We start from the raw sequence: 15823 nt of genomic DNA on the forward strand, positions 1-15823 counted from the left end.
GTCTTACCGCTCCCAAATAACGCAGATGCCTGCACACTGGACCTCAGGAACCTGCCCTCCTCTGGGGAACAGAAGGTGGTCAGCAGCAAGGAGAACTGGCCAGAATGAGCGTCTGACTCACCATTCTTCAGTGAATTGGGCCCACCTGGCTAGCCCTGATGCAACTCTAGAATAGGGCCACTGTGGTGGAAAGGAGAATTTGCCTTCCTCTTTCCCTAAGCTGAGAATACGTCCTGGGAGTCTCCTGCTGTCGTGTGGCAGAGGAGCTGAGGGAGCAGCAGAGCAGCAGGCACTAAGAACAGGAGGCTGAAGGAGGCACGGAGGGCAGTGGAATGGAAACACAGAGTGAGCCAGCCTGGGCTCACCCTGGGTGATGGTCACTGGAACAGGATTGACTGGGGCCTAGGAGAGTGGCGGCCAAGACAAGGGTTGCGAGGGGGCAGGACCCTGTAGACAGCCTGGGAGTGGGCCCGGCCCCTGGTCTGCAGAGGGTGAGAGGGGGGCCGCCTGTCCCCTGGGGTGAGCTGATCATCTGCCCAGCGTGTGATGAGGAACCTGACTGTCGGAAGCACAGGATGTGGGAATTTGACTCGACATTTACCATCGGTGTGTGGAAGAGTGGTATGATCCGATAAGCTAAAGGGCAGATTTGTTACCCAGGCTCTGTGGGAAGGCTGAGCAAGTAGAGGAGGGTGAATAACAGAGCCCCAGAGGGACAACTGCCAAAACCGTAGGATACATTGGAAGGGATGAAGAGGAAGGTTACAAATATCACAGGGTTCAGCCTTGACTTGCTTCTTGGAGGGGAGACAGAAGGAGGCACCGGAGGCTGCGAGCCTCTGGAACCCAGAGAAAACTCTCTTAATACAGCTGTTTGCAGGTGGGGCAGGGGGAGAAGAGCAGGGAACCAACGTCAAGCCTTTCAGAAGACAGGCACGAGTGCTGCTCAAAAACTGGGTAGCTCTTCTAAGCTGGGAGTTCCAAAGCAGTGCAAGAGTTGCTTTGTCTACCTCCCCCTCTCAACTATTGGACCAAAGCCCTGGGCGTAAGGAATCAATTCCACGTGGCCTTCGTCTAGGCAACATCTTAGCTACCCAATCCAGGCAGTGCACTGAGGAAAGCATGTTGTGTACATACATATTTGTGTATATTTTTCTGCCCAAACATCTTTGTGGAAGGATGAAGAGTTGTTTTAAAAAGTAGATAATTTATTAATTACAAAATGATTGGGAATAATTGTTCATGCAAGTAAGATCTGACCTAGATTCTTTTCGTAAATTATAATCTATAAAAAGTGTTCTAAGATTTGAGCAGGGTAGACAAATGTAAACCCCAACTCCTGTTTTCATAAGTGTAGAATTAAGTATATATATGTCAGACCCACCAATCATTGATGTGATACCTAGTACCCAACTCCAAGAGAGTCTCTTCCCCATTACCCTCTCTTCTTCCACAGAAGCACAGGAGCAGCCATCTTGTTTGTGTGTCATGTGAGCCAAAGGCAGCCAATCCATGCCCAGGAAGGCAGAAGATTACAAAGAAATTCATAGCTAGAGATCAGGGTGCTTAGGAAGACCAGTCAGATTTTTCTCTTAGAAATTTTGTTCATTAGAAACTCAAAGTCCATTGAAATGAGCAACTCCAAAGTTCAGTTCTACCTTTCTGGTCTTTACTCCCTGTTAGCCAGAAGCTCCTATAATACTCCTCCTCCTGACCTACTAGAAAAGTAAGTCAGACTCGTACACCACAGGTCCCACAGAGGTAAGCTTCACTCTGGCTAACTGCACTAGCTTCTCCGGAGTCTGAGCGTGAAGGTCTAGAGGCAGGTGGGGGAACCCTTTACCACCCCTTATTCTTATTCCCTCCGTCTCTGCAACATCAAATAAAATGCCCAGCTTCAGGGCACTCAAAAGAAATGACTGTGACTGTCCTTAAGTGTCCTGCACTTAAGAACACTGCCTGTGATTCTTCCGTCCTCCATGTCCCTCGTGTCAGCCCCAGAATCAGATCCACCATCCTCCTGTCATCAAGGTGGCAGACGTGCCAGCTGCACCTCAGACGCAACTAGCTTTGAAGACAAACGTGCCATTGTCTGTGGCCTTTTAATGTAGTAGCATAAAGGGGGCCTGTTGTCATTGGCCCATTATCACAGGGGCAACTCCTCTGACTGATGGCTTTAGAACCAGCGCTTCCCAATTATCCCAAGGATGATTTACTGATCATGCTGTCAGGTCAGAGCAGGCAGCTTTTTCCTCACAAGCAGCAGCCTTTGCCCAGAGTTCAGCCTTGACAGCAGTCAATTCTATTTCCTTCACGGATCTGGCAGGTAAACCGTCTGCTTTGCACTAAGCGGTAGTTCTGTGATGCTCTGCATTGAAAGAAAGAAAGAGGGAAACTTTTCATCCTGCCCCATGAGGAGTACAAAGTGCCCTCTTGATTCAAGTGCTCACCTTTCTACCGTTCCAATCTTTCTCTGCATGTTGCATGGGGTGACAGTTGCAGGTGAGGCCCCTGCAGAGTGGCTCTGAGATTTGTCAGGAAATAGACTTCATGCAACATGGTTTGCATGAGTGGTAGTTACTGGGATTTCAGCAGGAAAGATAGACTCGTGTTTGGTGACTAAATTAGGAAAAGTGTGGAATGCAACTCAAAACCATAATGAGACACCACATCACACCCACTAGGGTGGCTGTTTAGAAAACAATATACAGCAAAATTACAAGTGCTGGAAAGAATGAGGAGCAACTGGAACTCTTGTTCACTGCTGGTGGAAGGTAAAGTGGTGCAGCTCCTGTGCAAAAGAGTTTGAGCAGGTCATCAAAAAGGTAAACATGGAACTGCCACGTAATCCAGCCATTCTATTTCTGGGTATATTCCTAAAGGGACCCAAAGTAGTAACTCAAAAGACATATCTGACATCAGTGTTCATAGAAGCATTGTTCACAACAGGCAGAAATAGAAATCCACTCATGTCCATCCATAGATGAATGGACGAGCAAGATGGTAGTCTGCATAAAAAAGATGCACTTATCCTTTAAAAGGAGGGAAAATCTGACACAGGCTACACAGTGCATGACCCTTGGAGGCATTATGCTAATGGAAACAAGTCAGGTGCAGAGTGAGAAATATGTCGGTTCACTTGTATGAGGTACCTAGAACAAATTTCTTTATAAGCAGAAAATTAAATAGAGTTTCACCAGGGGCTGAGTGAAAGTGAGACCAGAGAGTTACCAGCCAATGAACACAGACTTCTGTTTGGGATAAAGAAAGTGTTCTAAAATGGACACAGATGAAGGTTGTAAACACTGTGAATGTATTTAGTGCCATTAGAATGTACACTCCAAATGGTTAAAATGGTAAGGAAGGAGGAGGAAGTGGCTGGGAAAGAAAAGGATGGAAAGACACAGTTCCTGTTCTGAATTTTTTGGCAAGGGCTGAGGAAGCTCAGATCAGTATGCCTACTGTCTTGCCTCCTGGGGTTTGTGAATGCATTGTCGTGTTACAGCAGAGAAAACTAGATGCTCTGGTCCTCTGATTGTGGACCACAGTCTCAGGCCACTTTGTGGCAGCATTAATATACCTGGAATCCCAAATGTCTTCATTTTTTCAACCCCAGTCAGTGTCCATTTTTCCACCCGCCCCCTGAGTAAGGAAGTTCTGGTAGGGAACATGTCTTCTCCTCTCCCTGGGAAACTATTCAAAGGAATAAAACATAGGGCTAGCCATCCAGCCTTGCCTGGTAGGTCCCCGCAAACTATGGCAGTCTTTTGTCTCCTTCTGCCCTTGACAAGCCTGGTGGCTTTGTGCATGTGCTGACTTTGATTCCTGTGAAGTTGAGATAAAGGGCTGCCTGTCGGTCCTCTCTCACCAGACACTGATGATTAGCAACACCATGCTACACGTGTCCCTACAATGTCCTGGCCACATGTAGGTTTCCCTTCACAGTGTCACAGCAGAATTAGGAAAGAAATAAGTAGACGTGCTAGTGCACCATTAACCCCATACTGGAAAGGGAAGTCCTCTCCCCATAGCTGGCTGAGTGTGACACACCACCTTGGAGGACTAAACTTTGAAGATTGGCTTCAGCTGTGGTTTCTGTATCAACAAATGTCTGTACACTGTGCATATGTCAATGGAATAAAAATACTGCTGTTCTCACTCTAGAAAGAAGTGCTGTACCTGTATGGTTTCTGTGTAAGCACTGTGTCTGTCAGCTTTCCACCACTATAGTGAAACGCCTGAGATAATTGACTTGTAAAGAGAAGAGGTTTGTTCTGGGTCATGGTTTTAGAGTTGTGGCCCATAATCGATGAGCCTTATTGCTCTGGGCCTGTGCTGAGACAGCACAGCACGGCAGTAATGTGTGGCAGAGCAAAGCTACTCACATTGTGATCCAAGGAGGAAAGGGGAGGAAGAGGAAGGGGCTGGGATCCCACTATTCAGATTGAGCCACGCCCCCAATGACCTAAAGACCTCCCACTAGGCCCCACCCCAATGCTCCCACCAACTCCAGGCTTTTAACTCATGGACTCTTGGGGGACATGCAATCCAAACCACCACAGGTGCCAGATGCTCAGAAAGGCCCATTTGAACCACATTCATAAATTAGAAGTGAAAACACACACGTCCCAGGAAGCATCAGGCTAACTCCACTTGTCATTTCTGGCTATTTGATTTGGAACAAGCAGCAGTGCTTGGAAATCAGTGTTATAATATAATGAAGATGCAGTGGTGGCAACCGCGGGAAACACAGCAGATACAGAACACGGTGGCTGCTTTGCTTTGTGCCTAAATGCTTCTGAGGGCTCCCTCCCCCTTTCACAGGTATTAGTGAGACAGAAACAAACTGCTCTCATCTCAGTGCGGTTTCCCTCTTCCTGTTCACTTCACTTCCAGTGTGCTTCTCTGCAGTCTGACAGCGTGATTCTGACAGGTTGGCATCTGCTTGTGCTGGTGATTGGCATTTCTGATGTGACACTGGCTTCATTTTTATCCAGAATGAATGTTGGTTCCTGCGGTGGGCGAAGGGTGCAGCTTTGGATTCATATCTAAGAGTTAGTGCAAATTGTGGGCTCTCAGTCTTCTTAGCCAACATTTGCCTGCCCTTAAATGGCAAGTATCCAGAGTCATTGGTATGGACACAAGTCTTAAATCAATTAGGCCATTCTATCAAGTTGGGAGAAAGCTGTGTCTGGTGTGGTCAGACTGCAGGTTAGTGACAAGAGCAGGCTCTTCCTGAAACCATATTGAAAGAGCATGCAAAGTCTGTTATGAGACTGGCTCCCAAGGCTCCTTCCTTGTATCTGAGGACAACTGCGATTGCTTCGTATCCTCTATTATCAAGCATACTTGCTCCTTCCAGAGAGTAGAATGACAGCTGAGTGTGCGCTCAGGAAGCTGAGAATTTGAGCCCAGCCCAGGCGAGAACATAGAAAAGTATGCTGGTTCTTAGAAGTCTGCATAGATTTCTGGTTTGTGCAGTCAAAATTTAATAAAACAAGCCCTTTAAAATCTAGTCTAGCTGGGTTTGGTGGTGCATGCTTATACTCCCAGCACTCAGGAGGTTGAGACAGGAGGATTCCTATGAGTTCAAGGCCAGTCTGGGATATGCAGTGAGTTCAAGGCCCAGCCTGTACTGTGTAGTGAGACCCTGACTCCAAAAACAAATGAACAAACAAAAAAACCTAGTCTTACATGAGGGATGGAAAGTAAGTATTGCTTCTTCTATGAGAAAGTAATCATGTGTGGGCTTTAATGTAAAGGGAATGGAGGTCATGGATAGGTAACGAACACTGTATGATCTCCTCCACCAGCAGCCTCCTCCTCATCATTACGTTATTATAATAACACCTACCTCCTCTCTGGGTTCTTCTTCCATGTGGGCGTCACTGGCAGCTGGAGGCCAGCACAGCTGCCAGTTCTGTTGCCTTTCCCTGGAAGTCACTGCCACTGTACCTGGGGTGGATGCAGAATTTTGTTGACCAGCACTCCCTCTGCATGACCGCTGATGATATGTGCGCAGAGCTGAGAGCAAATGGAAGCCAGGCTCCAACAGACAGCTTGGCTCTTCTGGATGTTCCAGTTAGAGATTCTGGTTCAAGGCACTTGAACTTGTAATTGCTGTAACCTTCAGAGAGTTTATAATATGGTCACACTGCTTTCAGCCTGGCCAGTTACCTGTTTGGAATCCTCTCATTAGATGTGGAAGAAAAAGTTGAATTGCAGCGAAGGACAGTCCTAGCCACAGGCACAATGTGGATCAACATCCAGGGGAAGAGCTGTGCAGTTTTAACATCCTCCTGTATGTTTCAGAACATGCTCATGTAGTATCAGATGGCTATTTTGATCACAGCATTTTTGTGAATATTTCCAATGCACTTATTTATCCCATTGTTGGGTGTAAAGTACTTTTCTAAACTCCAAAAGCTGATTTTCATTTCCCTCTTCACATGCAAGCATCAAACACACACACACACACACACACACACACACACACACACACACACGGCCATATGCTCAGATTAAGCGCTAAGACTTTGTGTTTCACATTAACTAAGAATCCTCTTGTTCAAGTCCTCTCTTAAATCTTGTGCTCTCTGGGTTCTCGGGCAAATGAAGGTAGCTCTAAATAACTGCCTATCAGGGTACATCAACTGAGTACTTTGTGGTATTGCAATAGCTGTACAGGGCTGTATTTCTTTAGCTTACCTGAAAATGCACATGTTCTTTGCAAAACTATTCTCCTGTGAGAAAGGAAAGAAGAAGGGAAGAAGGAAGAAGGAGAAAGGACGGGAACTACAGTTTTGCTTTCCAGTGAAAAGCCTGAGTGGAAAGGTACTTCCCAAAAGTTGGGAATCATGTTATCTCTCTATGAGTTCCCACAACAAGCAAATGAGCACAGTTCCCATAGTTCAAGTGGACTAATTTCCTCCCGTGGTTCTCAACAAGCGAGAGGACCCCTGAGACGGAAGCCACCTCTCATCTGCAGCGACTGGGGTGGGCCAGGTGCTCCCCACGCTCCCACACCTTCACACACGGCCTTCAAAGAGGCTGCAGCGTAAGCAGAGCTAATATTTATGGACACCGACTTGTACTGAGTGCTTTCATCTAACCTCTCACTTCATACTCATGACCAGACTGCGCTTTGCCTTCATGTAAGGAAACAGGCTTAGAGAGCTGAATGGATTTGCCTAAAGCTACACGATAAATGGTAGCGTTGGGAGCCAGCCCAGCTCTGTGTGACTACAAAGCCCGGATGCGTCTCCCTCAAGGTACTGTCACCTTCTGACAAGCAGCGAAGCTGGGAAGTGCTTTGTTTTGAATTCAGCTTCCCATTGGTGTGTCCAGTGCTTTGTGGTTAATGAGATTCACAGAGCGAGTGGCCGTGTGTGACGCAGAGCCTCTGCCAGCGTGCGGTCATTACCGGGATGGGTCATGGGCCTTGGCTCGCAAACTCTGGTGCACGCTGGAATCAGAGAACTTATTTAAAACTGCAGCTGTCTGGGCTCCACCCTAGGCTGCTGGCCAGCAGCATCTAAGCATTGCTTTTTTCCAAAAATAGTTCATAAAATTAGTGATTCATGATTTAATAGACTCAGACTATGTCATCTCTAGTCTTTTTGGTTTGTCTTGGGAAGGGCAGGTGTCACCAGGCATCTTGCCGGTAGGAAACTTGCAATCTGGTGTGACAAGAGAGATCTTCATGCATCCAGGTGTGCTGTCGGAAGGCATACACTTGAATTGAGGCACCAAGAAGAATCGTGTCTACTACAGCAGGGAACACAAAATAAATCATGTAAGCCGGAAAATGGGAATGTTAAATAAACACATATAAGTGAGTAGCAGTGGGTATTGACTATGAACCAAAGATATTTCACAGCCCTTAATTTAAATGCCCGGTAAGTGCTTCAGGTCACCCACCTTTTATGAGAAAAGGGAGAACATTCTATTTTCACAAAGCAATGATGTACTGGTGTCTGTGGGAGTCCTTTCATTATGTTTACATTAGAGTTTAAAATCTACATGAAATCTTGTTTGTCTTTTTTACTCTTAAATATACTCCCTTCAGCATAATGATTAAGACCTTAAAATTGAGGGGCTATGATGTACTTCAGTGCCCGAATGCTTATACATTATGTGCCAAGGCCCTGAGTTCAGTTCCCAATGCTGCTGTTGTAGTCAGGATTTGCAGGGGGAAACAATCAGGACACATAATTATAGAATTATTCTATAACAGTCACCCCAAGAGTCATGTACAAAAAGAGAGTGCAGGAAATCTGTCCATGCACTAAGACCAAAGAATCCCACCGAGGGCCTGGATCCCATGGCAATGTCCTGCATGAGTCCAGCTAAAGACCTAAAGCCCATAACAATGCCCCTCATGAGTCCAATTGGAGGCCTAGAGTGCATGACAATGTGTCATGTAGCCCTGTTTGATGGAACTGTGTGGGGAAGGGCCAAAGGTCAGTGGTGGAAGCTAGAAAGTCTGAGCCAGTGGGATGAAGCATCTACGCCAACAGGCTGAGGGATCTGCACTGGAGCCAGGAAGCAACATGCAAAGCAAGAATCAGAGCTTCCCTAAAATGTCCCACAGCTGTCCTCAGCAACAATGAGTCCTGAGCTCCTCTGATGATGAGAACAGCCAAGCACCCATCAGGAAAGCCAACGTGACAAGCTTCTCCAAGGAACTGAGCAGTGCACCATCTTCCCCTCTGGATCCAGGAAGCGATGCTCAAAGTGAGGACCAGAGCTCCCTCAAAGTGAACCATAGCCATTCTCAGCAATACTAAGGTCCCAAGCTCCTTTGATGATGAGAACAGCCAAGTGCATCAGGAAAGCCAGCATGACAAGCTCGTCCAGGAGAACCAACAGCTCCTTACAGCTTCCCAACTGCTTCTCTTCTTCTCCGGTTCTGCCTCTTATGCTGCTGGCAACGATCCTCAGGTGGGCCTTCCACACCCAGTACCATGTTGGTTGTTACAAGTTGGCCACCAGTTGTCAATCCACCACAGCAGCCAAAATAAATAAACTGAAAACCTTGCACTTAGACTTCATCAAGTGTTTGCAAGTCACCTTTACCATCCTGCAGTTACCTTAGCCCTGGAAGACTGTGTACCCACAGCCCGCAGTGTGACCCATTCCTGGGCATCCTTCACTTGCTGGCGCCCTGGCTTTCCCACTGCGAGGTAGGGGTAAAGAATTAGTACCTACGTTTTTAAAGTGTTCTGTTTTTATCAACCTTGGAAAATATAAGATCCATCACAACTCCATATTTAGGTGTGCCTACTGACAAACAGGTGATATAACAAACAGATGGCCCCAGGCACAGTTATACTCTAAAAAAGATGCACGTTCTGTTTATGAATGGCATCTCTTCTAAGAACCCCAGTGTATGCTGTGGGGAGGGGGAAGAAGAAGTAGGGGAGATTTAACGTGACCTCTGTGACTGGTTAGTTATGGTAATCTCCAGGTATTTGGTGGTTTCAGCAAAAGTTCTAATTCACATGCAGGCATCAAGACCTGAAGGGAAGACTGCAAGGCTATGTAGACAAAGGATTATCTATCCATTAGTTTGAGAAAACTAAAAAGCACATGCAGTTCCCTGCCAACCTGAAACTTGTGTTCATGCCTCCGTGCACGAGGAAGTGGCCACAGGTGTCCACACACAGATGGGGGCGGTGGTGACCGTGGGTGTAGAGACAGAGCATCCTAAAAGACCTTATCAGTGCTGATTGGGAAAAATGCACTAAATTGTCCAGGGAGGACATGCGGATGCTACAGCTAAGGACACATTGCTGCTGTTACCCAGAGCTTAGAGACACTAACTAATTGTTTCAGCTAGATAAGACAGTGGGTTTGGACTGTCACTGTTACTTTTCAACTACTGCTGATAAAAGCTGCCTTTCATTTGGTTTATTATCTTTGCTTGGTCATATTTTGCATCTATTAGTTGCCTTTCCACAAACAAGTAATCATTCTGCTTGGTGTCTCTTGTTTGCATGTTATTTGCTTTTAGAGGAATTGATTTTTGTTGGATTAAACAGAACGTGCAAATAGCATGTTTGATCTGCATACCACCCAGGTACAGAAAACGCTCACAGGCAGAGGTTCAGGACAGTAAGCTACGCTTAAGGTAGAACCTGGACAAAGCAAAAACAAATCTAGACACACTGAGACAAGGAATTCAAAATCTAGACATTTTCTAAAAGTGCTAGCCATCCTTTCTTTCTACCTGCCTATTATTTATCTATATCTACCTATTATCTATCTATCTATCTATCTATCTATCTATCTATCTATCTATCTATCTAAATTCTTCAGCCCTCAGCTAGCTCCTTAGATCCTATTCCTGTGGTGAGGACTTATACTTCAGAGACAGAGTGAATTTAGGTGACTAGTTTTACTTCAGCTCTGTAAGTCCCCAGTTCAGTGGGTGGTTGTTTCATCTGCCTGTCCAAATGCATGGTCCTCAGTTGTAGTAAACAATCGGACTGACTGGTCCCTGGATCTTCTGTTGATATTTTTTTCTTATTTTGTTTTTTTGGTACCAGGAATCAAACTCAGGACCTCATGCTTGCCAAGCAGGTGCTGTTCCACTGAGCTATATCCCTGGCCCTGGTCCCTGGATCTTAATACAGGAGGTTTCTATATTTGTTTCTTGTTGTTGCTGGGGACTGAATCCAGGGCGTTAAATGTGCTATGTACATGCTCTAGTGCTGGGTTGACCTGATGTAGGGAAAATACCGGCCTCTTGCATGAGAGTTATAAAAAACGGTAGTTCAGTTTGGGCTCTGAATATAAAGAACTTTGACTATTAGTTTGTCCCTGTGACCAATGAATGCCAAGTAGACAAATACAGAACCTAAGAGAACACATTTAGGACATGGATGAGCAGTCCCTTCCACCAGTGTTCAGAATCTAGTAGCTAAACCAAGAATGTATACTGATAAAGCAAATCCAAGATATATATGCTAAGTGCTATATTAGCAGCTTGTTAAGGTTTGGATTTTAAATGCCCCCAAAGCCTCTCTTGTTAAAGATGCAGTCTCCAGCTCAGGTGAGAACCTTTAGGAGGCAGGGCCTCGTAGGAGGAAGTTAGGTCTTGGGGGAGGGGCGTGGAGACCCTGGTCTCTCCTCTGTCTTCTTGGGCTTCCTGGCTGTCATAAAGTGAGTGGCTTTAGTTTACCACATATTCCCTAAAATGATGTTCTGCCCTGCAGAAGCAGCAGAGCTCACCTGCCATGGAGAGAACCTCTGAAAATACACGCCAAAACAGATATTTCCTGCTGAGTTGACTACCTCAGGTGTTTTGTCACAGTGACGGAGAGCTGGCTAACAGCTTAAACAAAAGGCAATGGAAATTTTAGAGAGGCAGACAAGTAATGGAATGGAGAGTTTTCTTTAATGGGACATTTACATTTTCCTCAATACCTAACTAGAATAACTACTTTGAATCATATAGCCTTAGTAATAAATTCTACCCATATCCTCCTGGAAGGACACAAATCAAGGCCAAGCTGACCATTTGGCCCATAAGAGAAGATAAACAAAGGGCAGTTCTCACTGCTGTCTTCACGTCAACTTTGTGTTGTCAGCCACTGCTAAATTAATATATGCCTGTCTGATCATTCTTTTCCCAAATGGAAGCATTCTCTTTGTAATTAATGTTGATAACCAACTTGGCTCATGGTGTTCACCTTTTTTTGTGGTGTTGTTTGTTTTATTTTGGTAGGTTTTGTTCTTTCAGCGCTAGGGATGGAACCAGGGCCTTGCACATGGTAGGCAAGAGCTCTACCACTGAACCATATTCCCAGCCCTGTTGTTCACATATTTTCTCTTTAAAAAATAAAGTACACAGGGTTAAGAGGTTACCTGGGTTTCTTTGGGCTGATTCTTTATCAGCCTGTGTGTAATGGGGGCAGAGGTGGCCCAGGGGTATTAATGTCTGGACCCTCCTGGTGCTGGCTGCATCTCTGTCTGCAGGTACGGGATTTCAGCCATGCACTGCCATTCCCTGGAAGCATCACCACTCAAAGGTTTCTATGCATCTAGCAGAGTTACAGACTGCAGGATGGAGGACGCTTGGACTGCCCTTTCTACCACTGGTAAACAGCTGCCCTTAGCGAGGATCAGCGGCGACAGGGTCCGCGAGGGAGAGAAACAGGCTGTTTCCCATGAAAGCATAGCCTTATGTAAGGAAATGCTGACACCAAAATCATAAAGCCCAATAACTAAAAATGATTTTTCTCATGCAATAACCATGTAGATTCCAATTCCTTAATCTGAAGGATATGATTGAAAAATGTTTTATCTTTTTTGTCAGACCCCAGGATTGTAAATTTTATTTCAGTTAATATCCAAGTCTTCCCAGTCAGTAATTACTGAGCATCTAGTTTACCTGACTCATAGAGGGCCTTGCTGTGTTAGTCTTTATTATCCCACAATGATGTCAATGACTATTGTGTTTTGTGTGTGTATTGTGTACTATTCATTCTGTTATACTGACACACACATTATCTCCATTTCTCACGCTGAATCCTTGCTTCTCAAACTTTACTGTGTAGGAATCATCTAGACAGTTACTTAAAATATAATTTCTGGAATCTCACCCACAGAAACCGGAAATTCTGATCAAATCTATTGATGAAGAGGTCCAAGAATCTAATAGTGAAATCCCCTCATTGATTCTGAAATATTTGGTCCACACAGTACATTTTGGGAAAGGTTTTTAGCTCATGGTTAAAAAGAATTACGCAGTATGACCACTGGCTTAATATAAAGCATTGAAATATCCACAAACAAGTTTTATTAGCACTGTTAATCCTTTCCAGTCTTTGTATAACTATCGTTGTTTGCTTTCTAGAAAACGTTAACAAGAGGGATTTCAAGGTGTTACCAAGAACATTAATCTTTTTTTAAAGATGAGAACTGGTATTGTTTTTACAAACTAAGGGGAAAATATCAAAGAATATTTAAATCAGCTAAAGGAAACTTTATAAACATCAGAGAAGGGCCCTAAAAGAAACACAGCAGAGGATTGTACTAGGCCTTTGAAAAAGCAAAGTGTTAAAGAAACAAAGCTTTGTGTCGTGTTTCTTTGTAATTTTTTCCTTAACCAGGCTCTTGATCATTTTTCCTCTGGTCATTCAACATCTGCCGTGATGACTCAATAATCCAAGCTCTTTCCTGAATCTGTGAAATCCTTTCCCAGGGCTCAGAGGAAGGCAGGGACACTGGGCATCTGCTGTGGTAGATTTCCAACACCACGGTGCTGAAAGTTGTTTTCAATCATATTTTATACTTCATATTATATAACGATAGGCATTTTTTCCTGGGTTCAAATCTCCCAACATGAAGTAGATGGGATAAAGGGGCTAAGGCTGCAGGGATGTAGAGGGTGACTAGGAGAAGAGGAGAGGAGAGCGAGTGTGAAGCCCTGTGGGCAAAAGAAAATGTACACAGGCGCTTTCTGAGCTACAGAGACCTACTGATGAGGAAACGTCCTACATTCTAACCACATAACCATAAACACATGTGTACAACCCATATGTAGACGTATATAAAGCCCATGGATTGCATGTGTGCACAGATAGGTATTTATAAATGCCTGTTTCCTCCATCTGCTCCCACCATCCCGTGTCTACACACTGGTGCCAGTGTGGAAACTGGCCAATGGATTTTCTCACTATCTTTCAACTTCATTTGTCTTCACATATTTATAACTTAGACAATCACCCACTCATCCGCAGGGATCTTTTCAACCTTACCCTCCTTCCTCTTTATAATTCTACCCCCAGATCTTCAGAAAAACCCTCCACCGCTCTCCTTGACTGCCATGACCACGCCATCTTCGGTCCCCGTGCTCTTCCTCTGAAATGGCCTTAGGGCTCTCACGGCTGGGAAGCATTCGAGTGGGCCTGGCTCACACCAGTGCTGAGAAAGACGCCGAATGCTTTGAAACAAGGTCATCGCCATAAAGAGCCAGGTCCAGAAACCCTTGAAATTACGTCGTCCTGTGCATTTGACTCCACTGTTTCAATCTCATTACTTTCCCAAATTCAATCTGTCTTGTCAACCTTTCTGCTAGAACAGAATTTGTTATTAAACTTAAATTTGTTTGGTTTAGCTTCGTTTCTAGCATTACATCAATATTCTCTACTGCAACTCTACAGCCTTTTAGCTACATTATAAAACTCGTGTGGGACTGACCCAGAAACCAACAACATGACATTGTTCTGTGGGGAAACAAGGCCCGGGCTTAATTCACTAGCCAATAAATGTTCTTGAAGGAACATCTGGCTCCATGTGTGTCTGAAATGTAAATAAATAGATAGATACATATGTGCTGCCTATATTATATATATATATACACACATAGACCTGCATATAAGTACGTTTATGTTTTTAGAAAAGGAGCGCATGTAGGTGGCCCACAACCACAAAATTATTTCACGGTGTTGGCAAATGGAAGAGAGAAAAGAACTGCGTGCCGCTGAAGTGACCCATTCTTGAAAGACGCTTTTAGGACAAGCCTAATGGTCTGTATTTCACTTTTCTTTCAAAAATAAATTTCCGCCAGCCTGGAGATAACGTGTGAGGCCCGGCTGGGCGCTCCCACTGCTGCTCTAGCGAGCTCCCAGCTTTCCCCATAGTACCAGCGCGGACAGTACTTCGCAGTACCAGTTCACGGGAGCAGCTGCCATCACGGACATTCTTACCCTGAGTCTGAGCAATGCCAAGGGCTAAAGAGGCATCATTTCTGTCAATTCTCACGACTCTTCCAGGGCCTGAGCCTTGTTTTTTTTTTTTTTTTTTTTTTTTTTTTGAGACAAAGGTTCGCTGTGCAGTTCAGGCTGGCCTTGAGCTCACCCCAGGCTGGTCTCGAACTTGCAGCGATCCTCCTGCCTCAGCCTCCCGATTGCTGGGATGACAGGCGTGCGCCACCACGCCCAGGAGCCTTCTTCTTATCTCCATTCTGTAAGAGAGAAAACTGAGGCCAACAGAAGTAATGAATGTAGAAAGCTGTGGAAGTTGCCAGCCCGGGGATCCAGGCTGCGCGCCGCCGGAGCCGCGATCTGCTCCCTGCTCCTCTCCCTGGCCTGCGCCTTCAGGTCCCGCTGATAGCGCCTGGTACAGCAACTGGTTACATCACTCTCTCCCTCCCAGCATTAATACACGTGGCCTTTTTTCTCTACCGGATTCTATAGCGCTCAGTTTTGCTCCATAGAGCGTAGAAACACTCGTTGGCCTTACGCTAATCAGCGCTGCACGGCAGATGGTTTTGTGCAAACCTGGTGTTGAAGGGCGCTGGTCTGAGTGGGCGCCGCGGCCAGCACTCTGCGACCCCCGGCGCAGCTGCACAGGTCCCTCTTCCCGCCCTCCGCAGCGAGGCCTCGGCCCTGTGCTCAGCTGCAGGGGGAGCCGGGGCGGGCCGGGGTCGGGGCCGGGGTCGGGGCCTCGGCCAAGGTTCAGCGCCGTCTGCTCTTCCTGTGGCCGCTGCGTGCGTGTGCGCGCAGGGCGCCGCGTCTGTTTAGGTGTGCGCGGGTGGCTGCGTGTGCATGCGTGTGCCCCTACCGGTGTGTGCATCTGTGCTCCTGAGTGTCCGTGCATCTCTGGACGCTCACACGGGGTGCAGAGCGCTCAAACACAAGCGGCAGGAAGACGTCAGGGTGGCCGGCCCACCTGTGGCTTCCTGGCCCTTCACTCGGCGGACCTGGGAGGCTCCAGCGCCCGGCTCTCCGCCCGGGGCCGGACGCCCTCTCCTCGCCGAGCCTGGAGAAGGCGGGAGGTGGGCGGGTCTGGCCGGCGGTGGGCGGTGGGCGGG

At 46.2% G+C, this 15823-nt stretch overlaps 1 protein-coding gene across 1 annotated transcript in view; it reads left to right on the forward strand.

Annotated features, from left to right (window-relative positions):
* Kiaa1462 (KIAA1462 ortholog) overlaps nt 1-15823 on the forward strand; it is an 84680-nt gene that overhangs the window by 27081 nt on the left and 41776 nt on the right. The gene's annotated exons all lie outside the window — the stretch shown is intronic.

The sequence above is a fragment of the Chinchilla lanigera genome, unplaced genomic scaffold (assembly GCF_000276665.1).
Source record: "Chinchilla lanigera isolate Chin_1 unplaced genomic scaffold, ChiLan1.0 scaffold00028, whole genome shotgun sequence".
Lineage (NCBI taxonomy): Eukaryota > Metazoa > Chordata > Mammalia > Rodentia > Chinchillidae > Chinchilla > Chinchilla lanigera.